This window comes from Octopus bimaculoides, chromosome 4 (genome assembly GCF_001194135.2).
Source record: "Octopus bimaculoides isolate UCB-OBI-ISO-001 chromosome 4, ASM119413v2, whole genome shotgun sequence".
Taxonomy (NCBI): Eukaryota; Metazoa; Mollusca; class Cephalopoda; order Octopoda; family Octopodidae; genus Octopus; species Octopus bimaculoides.
The window spans coordinates 113,529,565-113,544,262 of record NC_068984.1 but is presented as its reverse complement, the minus strand read 5'-3'; positions in this window follow the sequence as shown (position 1 = coordinate 113,544,262).

Genomic DNA, 14,698 nt, shown 5'->3' with positions numbered 1-14,698 from the left:
ATTATTATTATTATTATTATTATTATTATTATTATTATTATTATTATTTTCTCTACCAGTAATTACAAATAGAACAGGTTGAATTGCTTCTTCTCAAGGCAAGGTCAGCGCTCAAGGATTCTGGTAGTAGAAAGAACGGGAAACTAAAACACGAAATTGCAAGAATGTGAACTATGAGGAGAGTGTCTGTCATTCCAGTAGTTTATTGGGGCACTCAGAGCACTAACAACCAAATTCAAGAAATATGTCAAAGAAATCAGAATTGACATGAGAGCAGAGCAAGCCCAAAAAACTGCTCTGCATCAATTCCGAATTTATTTACACAGTCATCAATCAAACCCGCATTAATTTTTTCAAGTTCCACTTGAAAAGGAAAGTGAGGGTAAGTGAAGGAAGTGCTGCTTCCCAGCAATTTTGATAGTTTGATAGGTGGGTGAATGTAGCGCAAATTGCACGAGTGAACGGGCCTGCTATAAACATGCGGCTCTAGATCAAGGGTAGATGAAAAGGAGATGGGACTTGCCCTAGAAGTCAGGGTGATGTTTTTTTTTGTGAGGTTTCCGCGAGCAGCCCTTGGAAGTCTCCCTCTTTGGGGGATTTTAATTGTTATAACTTTTATTGTTTTTCTTTATATTCACGCCCCAATTCCACTCGTTTTGTGTTGTCCTGTACCGTCCCCAGTCTTTTATATGAGCCCTCAGTGGTTAATAAAGATAGGATTATTGTTATGATGATGATGATGATGATGATGATGATCATCATCATCATCATCATCATCATCATCGTCAACATCGTCGTCGTCGTCGTTGTCGTTGTCGCTCTGTTTTATACGAGCTTTCCATGTCTCACTCAGAGACCTCAATTAATAGCAAGCTGGACGTTTTACTGACTAGCAGTAATATATTGTAAGGGTAAGAGACCAAATTCCTTTCTGTTATATGAACAAGGCCTGAAATGTTGGGGGAAGTGGGCAGTCGATTACATCGACTCAATAGTTACGAAATACCGCTAAGCTAATATTTGCGATCCTGAAAGAAATGTTGAAAGAGAATCGGATATTCTGAGGTTGATAGTACTTTTTTTAATGCTGTAAGTTCCTATGTGAACAATTTTTTGTAGTTCTTATACTTTTGGTTTTCCTGGAATTTGACCATAGTATTTAAGGATGCCATTTATTATCTCCAAAGCCCTAATGATCATATGTGCAGTTGCTCTTAGATGCACCATTGTTGAGACCTCTACTTCAAGGTCGTTGTATTTACTTAACTCTTCAAATGTATTGACAGAAGTGTTGCACTCTGCTGGGATTGACATGTCTATGAACAAACACGCTATGTTAATGTTATTTCATCCACAATATATGGCCTATTGATCCGAATAGCTCGATCAATTTGAATACTAAAGTCTCAAAGAATGACGATGTCTTTATTTTCTACTATTTTGGAAGACTGTCATAGCGATTAGTGTACTTATTTGACATATAATTATCACTATTTTTATTATATGTATTATTTCATGCGTGGAATATATATTTAAGTAACGGCATGGAGGATATTTCTCTTAGGATCACTTCTGCGGTTGTTGCCGCTATTGTCAGTTTTTCATATTTTTAAAATCTTTGTATCTGCCTTTGTTTTATCTTCCTTTTGTTTCCATCATTTCGTGTTGCATTATGATCCTTATGCGTTGAGTGCTTTATACATGTAGTCATTCTCCAGTGTTATCCTCCTTCATGATATAAGGACTCTCGTATTGTGCATGTAGTGGATGTATTTGTACAGCTTTCATGAGAAATATACTTTATATGTGCTCAGTTCTGTTTTTTTTCAAATATTTTCAGCGCTTATTCTGAGTGTGGATAATTCTATTCTTTAAAGATAGTTTTTGGTTATTGCAAATCTGCTTTATTATAAATTGGAGTTCAATTTTTGTCTTACGTCTCAATTTTTACTTCTGCTGATCTCTTATGTCTTCTGTATCATATTGGTACATGTTGGATATAGTATATCTGAATACTATGTATGTACTACTGTACAGCAGTTATCATTATAGGTCTTCTTTGGTCATGATCTAACCATGGGCTACATCATTGATGTATATCTTTTATTAAGAAGCAGCGTCACTTTTGGCAGTAAAGCCCAATGCTAGACTGGAGTGACATACTCTGTTACAGAGGTCACAGCTGTACGAGATCATCGGCTTTTTTGTATTGCAGTGCTCCTTCATCCATACCTACTTTCACGCTGCAATGTTTAGCTTCTCCCATCTTTAGATATCAGCTCAGGATACCCCTAAACTTCAATCAATCATCTGCAACTCTCACCAAGGATTTTGTATTAAGACAGAGCACCTTCATATTTCACATGCAGACCTGTCTGAAAGTAGCTTTTGCTGGTCAATGACTCTCCAAGATGCCGGTTCTTCAGAGAGGATAACCTTCAGGATGTGGCCATCCTCCATTTGACGTGATCCAGCCAACGCAGGCTTCGCTGCCTGAGAAGAGTGTCCATGCTGAAACGTTTTCGTCATATTTTAACGGATACTAGCATCAGAATGGTTAGTGTTAGGCTTCCTCGTTGAATCATTAACGTTTCTAACAATTTCCTTACATGTCTTACGTAAGGTGACCGCATGAAACTCATGCAGTGACACTCATTACGTTCTTTGTAACGTAGTTGCTGTTCCTTAATTCCAAGTTGATCTTGACAAATTAAAAATATCATCAGAGCATTTCATCATTTTTCCCTATGTGTAATACCCCAGATTACATTATAGTGTTTGTCATAGTCTTGGGAAACTACGGTCTAATTTGGAAGAGATATGCCTACTATTTCTTGCAAATCGAGTGATTTAAAGTGTCACTCATTGGGCTGTTTTAAAGTTATTATTTATCTATCTACATGCATTCACACACACACACACACACACACACACACGCACACACACACACACACACACATACACATGCAGACACACACACACATACACACACGCGTATGTATACATGTATGTAGCTTAAATTTACGTTCATCGCTCGGTATAGATGAAAACATACCGATTTGAGGCGATACAGTGGTGTCTTGTGCCTAAATAAGAAACCGTTTTTATGTAATTTCTACATATTCATAACTGATATAATTGTTGGCTACACACATTTCACGTACTATCGAGAGAAAGGGTGAGAGAGAATGTGTGTGTGTGTAAAAGAAAAATACAGAGTAGGTTATCATTAGACGGGTAAGATATGTAAACATATGAGGCGGGGTAGCATACAATGAATAACGGAACCCTAAATTTACTAATTCACTGTGAGAAGCCGGGAAGTAAACGAAACAGCAGTTATGGGAGGAGTTATACAGATGAGAAGTTCGTTTTATTTTGTTTTGTTTTAAAGTAATAAATAATTTCCTTTTAAAAATTAGTATTAATTTCATCATTTTCTGTAAGCGATAAGAAATTTAATCAAAATGAAATAATATTGATTTCATGTATGTGATCTTCACCGATATTACCTATGGTAGCAAAACTATACATGTGTATGTGTGTGTGTGTGTGTGTGTGTATTGATATACATGACGGGTAACACTCAAGTATATAATAAAATTGACTGGCAAAATGATTATCTTAAAATTAATTAACTCTGCCCACAAGCAACATTATGCATCTTTCACATCAAGCCACGTGACCATCTAGGCAATCCAACATGTTAAGATAACTATAATACACATGTAAGGATCTTTCTATTCTAAGTTAGGCGGATTAATTTATTAGTCAAATGAGACAATCGTTGAATTATGTCGAAGTAGGACGGCCTTTGAATAATATTTTATCAGCTACTTTATAGTAAAAAGAAAAGAGAGATGAGAGCTTGGCTAGTTGGTTCTGTTACGTTGTTGTTTTACTATATGCACTGGAAACCGTAGTTATAATCTCCAATTCAAATTTGCAAAAGAGAAGCGAAAATATACCGTAGGGAATATAGTTTCTCTGGGTTAGAAGCATCTGCTCTAGTGTTGCTGTTATGAGAACGTCTGATTCATAATATTTGAACAAAAACATTTGAAGAATTTGTTCGATCTACAATTAATATTGAAAAAGAAAAAGTTAGATTAAATGTAAAATTCAAAAAATTCTTACTTGAAAGAACTGTTTGTTTGCTTTCAAACCTGTAGGGAATGCTCGTTAAGCTAAATAAAATGTAAGTTCTACTAGACAGATTTCTCGATAATTTATGGATATTTTCGTCGAATGTATTGAATTTTAAAAGATTGTTGTTATGAGAATGCATAGGGGATTCAGTGTAAGTAAAATCTAATAATATATTATGGAGAAATATGCTTTTGTCTGCATACAAACAGTTATTTGGTTAGTTATGAGTTTGCATAAACTTAAATCAGTTGTAATTTTTTTAAAAACTACAGTAAAATGTTCGTATGTCATATAAGGTTCAACGTATATCTACCCGCCATAATACTTTTCATTTGCCACCAAACAATAATTTAGCCTGGTATATACGTATTTAGATTATAGTTTACTAACATATGAAATAATATTTGAAAAATGCCAACTAAATATAGACTGAAGCAAGTTGTTCACTCCACTTTGTTAGTAAATCTTAAAAGGCAATATACCTAATCTTTCTCTCTCCCGCCCTCTGTCTCACTAAATGCATGTATTCAAGTGGTGGTCGGTTATAATCACAAAGAAAAAAGAACAACCATACTCAAACACACACACACTAAAACACGCGCACGCACACAAAGTATGTATGTATGTTTTCGTCTGCAGATAAACAATTATTTGATTAGTTATGAGTTTGAGTAAACTTAAATCAGTTGTAATTCTTTTATAAACTAAAACAAAATGTTCGTATATATCGCTGACCACTACACACATTTTTTTATGTCCTTGTTTCTCCCCTTGTTTCTTTCCGTGTTCCTTTCTGAAGAAGAGCGTAGGCTCGAAACGTTAAAAACTTTCTCAATTCCCGAGCGTTATACTAACACATCTATTTGTTTTCAACACCACCCGTCTACGTCTTTTTTTTTGTGAATTCTCCTTATATATATATATATATATATATATATGTATGTGTGTGTGTGTGTGTATGTATATATACGCACTCACGTCAGTCGTATGCAAACATATGCATGTAATCATATCTATTTGTAGTTTATCGCACCACACATACTCCGTGTATACTTCGTAAGCTTTTTTTAACATTTACGACTTTGATCCGCTGTTATATAGTCACAAACGATGAATTCATCAGAAAATAGTTTGCTATACATGCTTGCGGGGAAACTGAAAATCATGACAGAACTCTCACCATAGACATTGGAGGTCTTTTCACCATCGTCCCACCAACGAAATATGTTTTGGATAAAGGGTGCTTATAGTGTACAATAAAAGTTGTCATTATACCAAAAATCCTACTTAAAGGTTTCTGCTAGTTTTCATAACTGAGGTTCCCTTTGACCGTCTACGAGGTAATCTATATATCCTGCAAGTGGAATGGCTATGAGTTCCGCATTCAGACATTCATTCGCGGTATTTTACATGGCTAACATGTCTCTTCCTAATATAACGCCATTAGCTACACCGGATATGTTCCTGACACTTATTACGATAGATATGGACGAACAACATCTAACAAATATAACGAATATTTCGAAAAATGACTCCATTCTTCATTAAAATCCAACATAATGGAGCATCAATTCACCCTATTTCTAGATATACGTATATTCACATCAGCACACATATACACTCACATTTTTGTTTCTTGTATGTGTACTGCCTCTTTGATCTGTGGAACGTCAGATCGTGTTGATGTGTAGGAGTGATTTTTATTTGGACGTTGTTTATCAATCTACAATGTTTACCAGATGTTGGTAAATTTTACATGCTAGACTATCTTTATTTTACTGAAGCAAATGAAGAGCTAATTTTGAATCATATGCACATCATATATGCTTTAATTCAAAATTTAAATAATTTTTCGATAAAATTTACTGAATCATATTGTTATAGATTTCAGCTGCTTCGTTTTAAACAATAAGAAATTTTGCAATTTTTCTCTCATTTTAAGAGGGGGAGATACTTGTATTGATTAATACAAAAATTAGCTGCAAAATCCTTCGTTCAGACGAATTTTATGTGTGAATTCATTTCCATTGTTTTCGTTTTGAAGATTGCTTTATTATATAATTTAATATTTTATCGTATAATTTATTATTTTATTGTATAAGTTGTTGTCTTGAGCGTCGAATATATCTGGAAACACTCTCAAGAACATAAACAGGAAAAAATACTAAAAGCAGTCGCAATTAATATCGAGTTTAATTAAACAAAATCAATGTTCGCTTTTTTTCTCTTCCACTATACGCATATGTGAGCACAGCTAAACTCACACAAACAACGACAAACACATAAGAAACACATAAATTAGGAACACACATAATTGGCAAACACATATATGCGCTTATTAAACAGGACACAGATGTCCTCAATTCTAAATGTTTCATTCCTGTTATTGCTATCAAAAATTTAATAAACATTACAAAATCATATTTCACCATGCGTAAAAGTGATACATAAGCTAGTGTATTAGAAAAATAACCAAAATTTTAGTGGTTCGCACTCTATCATCGACGCTGTGTTATGTTTATTGATAAAAATCTGAACTTTTGAGGATCATATCCGTTTTTTGCCTCACTAGGTGCACAACAAAGAACAAGAGAAAGGGAACTCTACTTGGTAGATCAAATTGATGCATTTACTTTTGGGAGGTTATACTGAAAACTTGAAGCAGACTTTACTTGATAGGTAGATGGGTTAATAGTAATGACTCTTTCTTTCGCTATCACTCTCTCTCTCAACTGAAACTTAGCCGCCTTAAATATGTAATGACCCATTGCCTAATATAGTATTTCATACATTATGCTTTAAAAAATGTCGAAAGAGTCATGGCTTGCAAGATCAGTTGTTAAGTCCTTTTCAACCAGAACTTACATAATGATGTGCTACAAGTAAAAATTAGTACCAACAGCTACTTGATGAAAAAAGGACTTGTTTATTTGAGAAAGAAGTGTTGATTTGACATTAAATAACGACTCAAAATACCAGGTTAATTATTATTGGTAGAAACCCGACATAAATAAATTGAAAATAATTAAAGACCTGTTTGCAAGAACTAAATAATTCGGATGATACGTTCAATGTGTGCCGTTCAAACATGTAGAAATTTTCTCCAGCAGACTTATGCTACCTACATATACTTTTGCTAGGTTCAGAAAATAGTGTCTAAAAATTGATCTGTAAAAGTTGCTTCAAGTTATATTCTGAAAACAAAAGCAAAGCTCAAAAATAAATAAGAAAGATGAAGCTAGTCGTAAAATTCCTGCTTCAAAAGTGTGTGGCAATAACAACGATAGAAGTAGTAACAACAAGACAACATATACAACTTTCAAATACTTCTCTTTATAACTGGTGTCGGTAAGATTGACCACATGGTTGAATGGATTTGACCATTTGACCTCAGTCTAAAAATAAAAGCCCTTTCAAAATTCTTTGTCAGTCAGATGGGTTCTTCCATTCAGGCTAATAGGAACTAAATTATTTATTTGGTCAAAGGAAAATGCTCATTGTTACATTGCTGGACATTTTTGGGGGATTATCTGTCCCATGTAAGTTGGAATTTCTCCCTTTTGATCAGAATCCTTCGCTGCTTCGTTGACATATTAAGATTATTTTCCATTTTATTCAAATTGGCTTTCAGTTCACCCCCACCACACGCACGTGCACATAATTCTTTAATAAAATCTTATGAACTTTCGATATATTAATCCAAATGACAAAAATATGCGTTATAGGAGACCTTGAGAAAAATAGTTTTTCAAAAAGACTTTTTATAATACAGGTACACGTACACATGGCGGATCTAGTCTGTTTCATTCGTAAAATGAGCCCCCTTTAATTTTGCTTAGATTACTATCAGTTTTGGTGCATCGATGCAACTCTGAAGTTTGATTACGATCAACCAATTACTTTATCTCGTAAATTAAAGAATTTGATGTTATTTGGAATTAAAGTTAGGAAATTCGGGTAATTTTAGCCAATCAACAGACAGTGAGGCATTAACAGCTTGTTACCATGACAACTGTACGTCGTGTTGTGTTTCACCCGATTGTTATGTTGATTCTTCACACTACGAGATTAATTTCAACCGCATATTTTTGTTTTAATAAAAATTTATATTTATCAATTAGAATTTTGCTATTGCTATTTTTCGTCAATTGTCTTAATATTTTACATATTTTTCATATATAGAAAAAGTTGTTTGCGATGTTTATAAAATTTCTTGGCATTATGAAGATGAATAGAATATGTGAACTTAGTACAGATAATTTGACATTATTTTTGAATTCTGCATGCAAAAACATATAAGATACAGATGTTCTTTTTCTTGGGACAAATGTTTTGGTGACCAGTGTTATTCTTATCGTAGGTTACAAATCCAAGCATGAAAACGTTACTCAACTTTGAAGATTTGGAGACAGACGCCTCCTTTTCACACACACAAACACACACACACACACACACACACACACACACACACACACACACACACACACACACACACACACACATGCACTTATATATCAATGATGTACACAAATAGATGACAGGTATACATAATACTGAAATACGCATAAAGCAGACAAACATGCAGACAAATATGTTAATATAACAAGTTTAAAAAATACTAAAAACATATAATGAATTAAGAAACACTAAGATTATACATGTTGGTTTTATGTATTAGGTATTTCTGTTTATTTAGAAACCTACAATGAAGAGGTCATCTTACAGACGCTGAACTATAAATTCCTTAAAGTTGACACCGCTCCGCTAAACGCAGAAGATTTCTGTCTTGCTGTTTGCTAAAATTACAGTTTTTTCGATTTTTAAACCTCTGTAACTTTTTTTCTTCCACGTTTTTCTCCACCACATCATACCTCAATTGAAATTAGACTGGAAAGCTATATCATTATAGCCAATTTTCAGATTTTTTCCTGTCGTTTAAAAAATGCATATTTTGCGAATGAAAAGAACTAGATCCCACACGGCCACTCATATATACACATCCTCCAATACACCTACAAACATATTTCATTTGTTACAAAGATATAAATACTTATCGAAATCTCTCATGGAAGTTTTTAAAGAATAATACTTGCGCTATGTTCGACCTAAAGTTTCCTATCAGCATTTTCGTTCATATATTGGCATGTTCATAACATATCGTTAATGCAAAAATTAAGTTGTTTATTTATTGTTCATTCAAAATTTTATGATTCCGATCATTTTGCCATCTTCAAAACCTTAAGTAAATTACATATGTAATTTATAAAGAACAAAATAGTCTCAAATAATAATCAAAAGTAGATCGCTAACTAGGATCAACATGGGGTTAACGTTTATTCGGTTTGGTGTTTTCTCTGTTTCGTATAAATAGAGATCTGTTAGTTCTTATTTCCTGGTTAGTCCCATTCGAGTAAGAGTTCTACTAGAATGCCAATCTAGTTGTGATCGACTCATTTTTTGCATATCTTGGACTGCACTTCGGATTTAATTGAAGAGAAGCCGTAGATACACATGTGATGGAAAGGAATTTAATGCTCATTCATGGTTCTACTACTACTACTACTACTACTACTACTACTACTACTACTACTACTACTACTACTACTACTACTACTACTGCTGCTGCTGCTGCAGCTGCTGCTACTACTACAACTGCTGCTGCTACTACTACTACTACTGCTGCCACTACTACTGCTGCTACTACTACTACTACTACTACTACTACTACTACTACCACCACCACCACCAGTAGTAGTAGTAGTAGTAGTGGTGGTGGTGGTGGTAGTTTCTGTTCAAAATAGCAATGATTTCTGTTGATTAAAATCGTGCAGAAAATACAAAACAAATTTTGATATAGACCCAATGAAAAGTTTTCCCGAAATTAGATTTAAATCTCTTTGTAATAGGTTTCTTGGCAATGCTTCACAAATTAAAAATATACATGAACAAAAGAAAAGAACACTAGTTGTTAAATATCGTTGAGTACAATCGATTTGAAATTTCTTAGATAATGTTTTAACTATATTAAAGAGAGCAACTTTCTCACCAATTCAACTTACAAAGATATTCGTTGTTTTTATTCCCTCTCACCTTTTGGGGCAGTTGAAGAAGATTGTGAAGAACAGATAATATCTCAGAAGTGCGGTCACAGTCGAAAGTTTTATCAGCGCAAATAAGTGAAGTTCTAAATATTTCTTTATATAAGATGCTATGTTACAAGAGAAATGTCGAAGCACATAAATATATAAGACACACAACATAACCTTATTACACCAATGCGTATCAAAATTACAAGCACAGCATTCAGAGCCTCTATAGAATAGCGGGGTTAACCAGGAATAACATATTCGAACAACCAAGAAAGCGTATAGCAGTAACCTCTAAGAAAAGCAATGTACGAAATGACTTTTTCAAAAGGAGAAAATGCCGTAAAGAAAATGAAATCATGCTTTCATGACAAATAAGATACCAATATACCAACAACAGATATATCTACCCATATAATAATATAATGGAGAAAGCTGCTTATTAATTAGGTATTTAAAGCAATTATTAAAGTCTTGACTGCCTGAAAATTCATTTATAAATTCATGTTCCAAGAAATTACCTATAATTTCGATTTCTGACGTTTATTGAATTTTGGAACTCCAATTTTTCACAAATTTAAATATTATTTGCATTCACTGCGGAGTATTCCGTTTTCATTTGCAAAGTCTCTCATTCTCTATTTCAGTGTTTTCATCTCAAGTTTTAATTTGCTATTTGCAATGCCCACAGTTTATTCTATATACATAATGTAAATACATTATTTATTGAATGAAAATTGTTTTATATACCGGTATAATTTTTATAAAGAAAAATAAAGACGTAATTTTGCTGTTATGATTATTTGGAACGCGATAATCCTTACAATAATAACTACCATGACCGATTTTGACCATTTTTTAAAACTTCAAAACTATGGGAAGATACTTTTCGGTAAAACAAAAACGAGAAATTGTAAATATTTTCAGAGGAAAAGGTGAACACTTCAAGGAAGGTTAACTTGTGTTTCTAGCACAATCCAAACCACTTCCCGTTTTCACTTTCACATGAATTGTCTTTTTTCTCAATATTTCTCTCCCATTAAACACATTTTATGGAATGATGATGCCAAAGTATGCGTGGTACATTTGTGGTATATAGGCAGCCGAAAGAAATTGTAATCTAAATTTTTATCCCCACCTCTATCAAGCGAAGCCGTGTGTGTAAGAAAAAAGATTTTCTAACAGAAAAGTATGCTATTAAAAAGAATTATCGCTAGCGCAACTCATTTTTATAAATCACTGTGGATAAATAGCAGCAATGACCTTCTCAGGCTCCCCGATATTTTAAATTATACACAGAAACAATCGGAGGCAGGGAGTGAAGTTGCAAAAAAATCATAATTTTTCAAATTTTATTTTTTAGAGCATATAAATGTATTTATGGCGAGAAAAATATTGAAAACTATCAATACATGTAAGAGTGATAAAGAAACGAGGACGGTTGTCTTGGGATGTGCTAGAAACAACAGCCAAATCATTCACTTTTCCCTCTGAAATTATTAACAATTTCGAAAACTTTTCCACAGAAAAGGCTTTCCCATATTTTGGAAGTAGGATGATGAGGGAGTGGGGGGCGGTTGTAAAATATTTTCAAAACTTTGTTTCATACAAAGACGGCCCCCACTCATAATTACGAAGGCTGTGGTTTAAAAAAGTGAGGAAAATTCCCGTCCAAACAGAGTAGTTCTTACTTATTTGGTCTTCCTGATCCGAAACTCCTCTCCACAAGTCCTCGAAAAAAATTTCTCCCACAAATTTCTTTATAACCGTAATCTATGCCGTTTGAAAAGTATTTGTATAAACTTTCTTTAAAAGATACTCATTTTCCTGAAAGTTATGGGGAACAAAAGTCAGATCATGTGAATTATCCAAAAATCCTCTCTCCACCTTCTAGGAAAAATTCTTTTACGTAAATCCCTATATACGCTGAAGCCACAACATCTAAGTGTTATTTATAGAAAATTTCTTGATGACACGAGGCAACAAATTCGTGGGCGTATACGTCTGTAGTTATGCCCTTTTATTCATGCATTTTTTTTTTATTTCATGTTCATTTCATTCATTATTTCCAATATTCTCTCTCCTCTCTCTCTCTCACACGTTGCAAAGCTTACAGATGGCTTGCTGAATTGAAATCTCTATGTTGTTCTGGGGGAATGGTAAAACTTGACAAACTGTTCCCCCGCTCATAGTTGGACTACTTTGATGTTCGTTTAAAAAAAAAGAGATTATGACTGTGATAAAATAATGAAAGCAATATTTATTAAGCAAGTAAACACAATAATACAAAAAAATAATTAGACGTAAAATATCATAAAATTATTAGAATTGGGAATAACATGTGAAAATATTATCAAGTGGTTAGCAGAAAATCGCCCGAGGACGGTCTTTCTGCTAGTTGTAATAACAGAAATACCTCCTCATAGAAGGCGCTTGAAAGTTTGAAATTCGACGAGCAAAATAGTATATTTTTCAGCAATAGTTGAATAATTACCAGCAGTAACTCGATACAGACATATAGAAAATATAAAAGTATACATATACAATATAATATTATTTTGGAACGATGAAACTCGAAGCAGATACGATTTTTAAAACAGCGAGTAAATATTGGGTTAGAAACCATTTGGTTAAATGATGTCGAAGGCGCAAGAGAATGTGTAATGGTTTTGTTTCTCGAAATTTTTCACGCTCTCCCAAAGTATCTACATACTTATGACGTCAACGACATATACAGATATATTTGAATAAGGTATGGAAATAATACTGGTGTCATGCAATACATTTTTGAGGAGAATTGTGTTGGATAACTTTCCTCTTGCTGAAGCTTGGTAGTTAATGTATCAACTCGAGAAGTATAATTATCTTGAACGCCATTTTAAAGCAGGTAACTAAATTCAGCAAGATGTTTTACGGACGACGTTCTATACAATCTTATACCCAACTATCGAATAATATCTACAAAATATACAGAAACATAGATTATGAATGAAATATAAGTACATTCAGAAAACTCCGAAATTGTTAGAATTTCATGATAGAGCAACTTTCACCAGGAAACAAAAGTAGTAGTCGTATAACTTAGCTATGCTCCTGACATCAATCTTGCAACAGAATAAATACATTCGACTGAAACAATTCTTGACGTATCCTAGACGACAAATAAAAATTATAATACATTATCTGAATAACCAACATGACACGAACAATGCTAGGGATAACTTCAAAGGAATCTCGTTAACAGTACACACTCTGAGAAATAAATGCAAGCATCAAATAGCTAATGAAGGAAATGACAAAAGGAAAACAAAAATAAGAGAAACAGACTGATGATCGGAATCGTAAAATTCGAATAACTAGATGTGAGATGCCAGCTGCAATAACACACATAAACAGACACATACACGCACACACACACACACACACACACACACACACACACACACACACACACACACACACACATCGATATTTATATATATACATATATATATATATACACTTATATATAAATATATACATATAAACATATACACACATATATATGTACATATGTATGTGTATACATATATACATACACATTCGTATAAAAATGTATGTACATGCATACATACACACACATACACCCACATATACACATACATACATACATATATGCACATGCACACAGACAAATACACACATATATACACACACATTAATACAAACATGTATATATATGCATACATGCACACACATACACACACATATACACACACACACACACACACACACACACATACACACACACACACACACACACACACACACACACACACACACACATATATATATATATATATATATATAGTTATAGGATTACATTGTTTAATGTGTAGTTCTCTAACTTTTAAAGAAACATCGAAACATAAAAGTGTGAACCGAAAACTATCGCAATAAATTTTAAATATATATAAGGAAGATCGAAACTAATAAATATTGATAAGTTAATAACATTTACTATAAATACCTTAAGTCATAAAACAGTGAAATGTGAAAGATGTTTGGTTTGCCTTCTGCACGGTTTATGTGAAGAGTTTTACTTTAGTTCCTTTATTACAACTGTTGTAAGTATGTAACAACCACTTGTGTATAGAAACAAACTTTCATTTGTTCTTTTAGAAGCGCCGAATGTGTATCGTACGATACAGACCAGAAAGTGATATTTTCGAACGCAGTATCTCCACCAGCGGATAACATTGTGTGTCAGACTGGCGGGTAGAAGTGGATGTAAGCTTTTGAAAATTGGTAAAATTAAATGGAAAGGAAGTTCTCACTATAAAAGAGAGCTAAAAGCAATAACAAAAAAGGAGAGAACAAGCGAGTTACATATAAGGTTTGAAATGAATAATGAAACGAACAGTTTTAAGACAGACTGAAAATAAAATGTTAAAAGATTTTTATACAATTTACCCCCCCCCCCC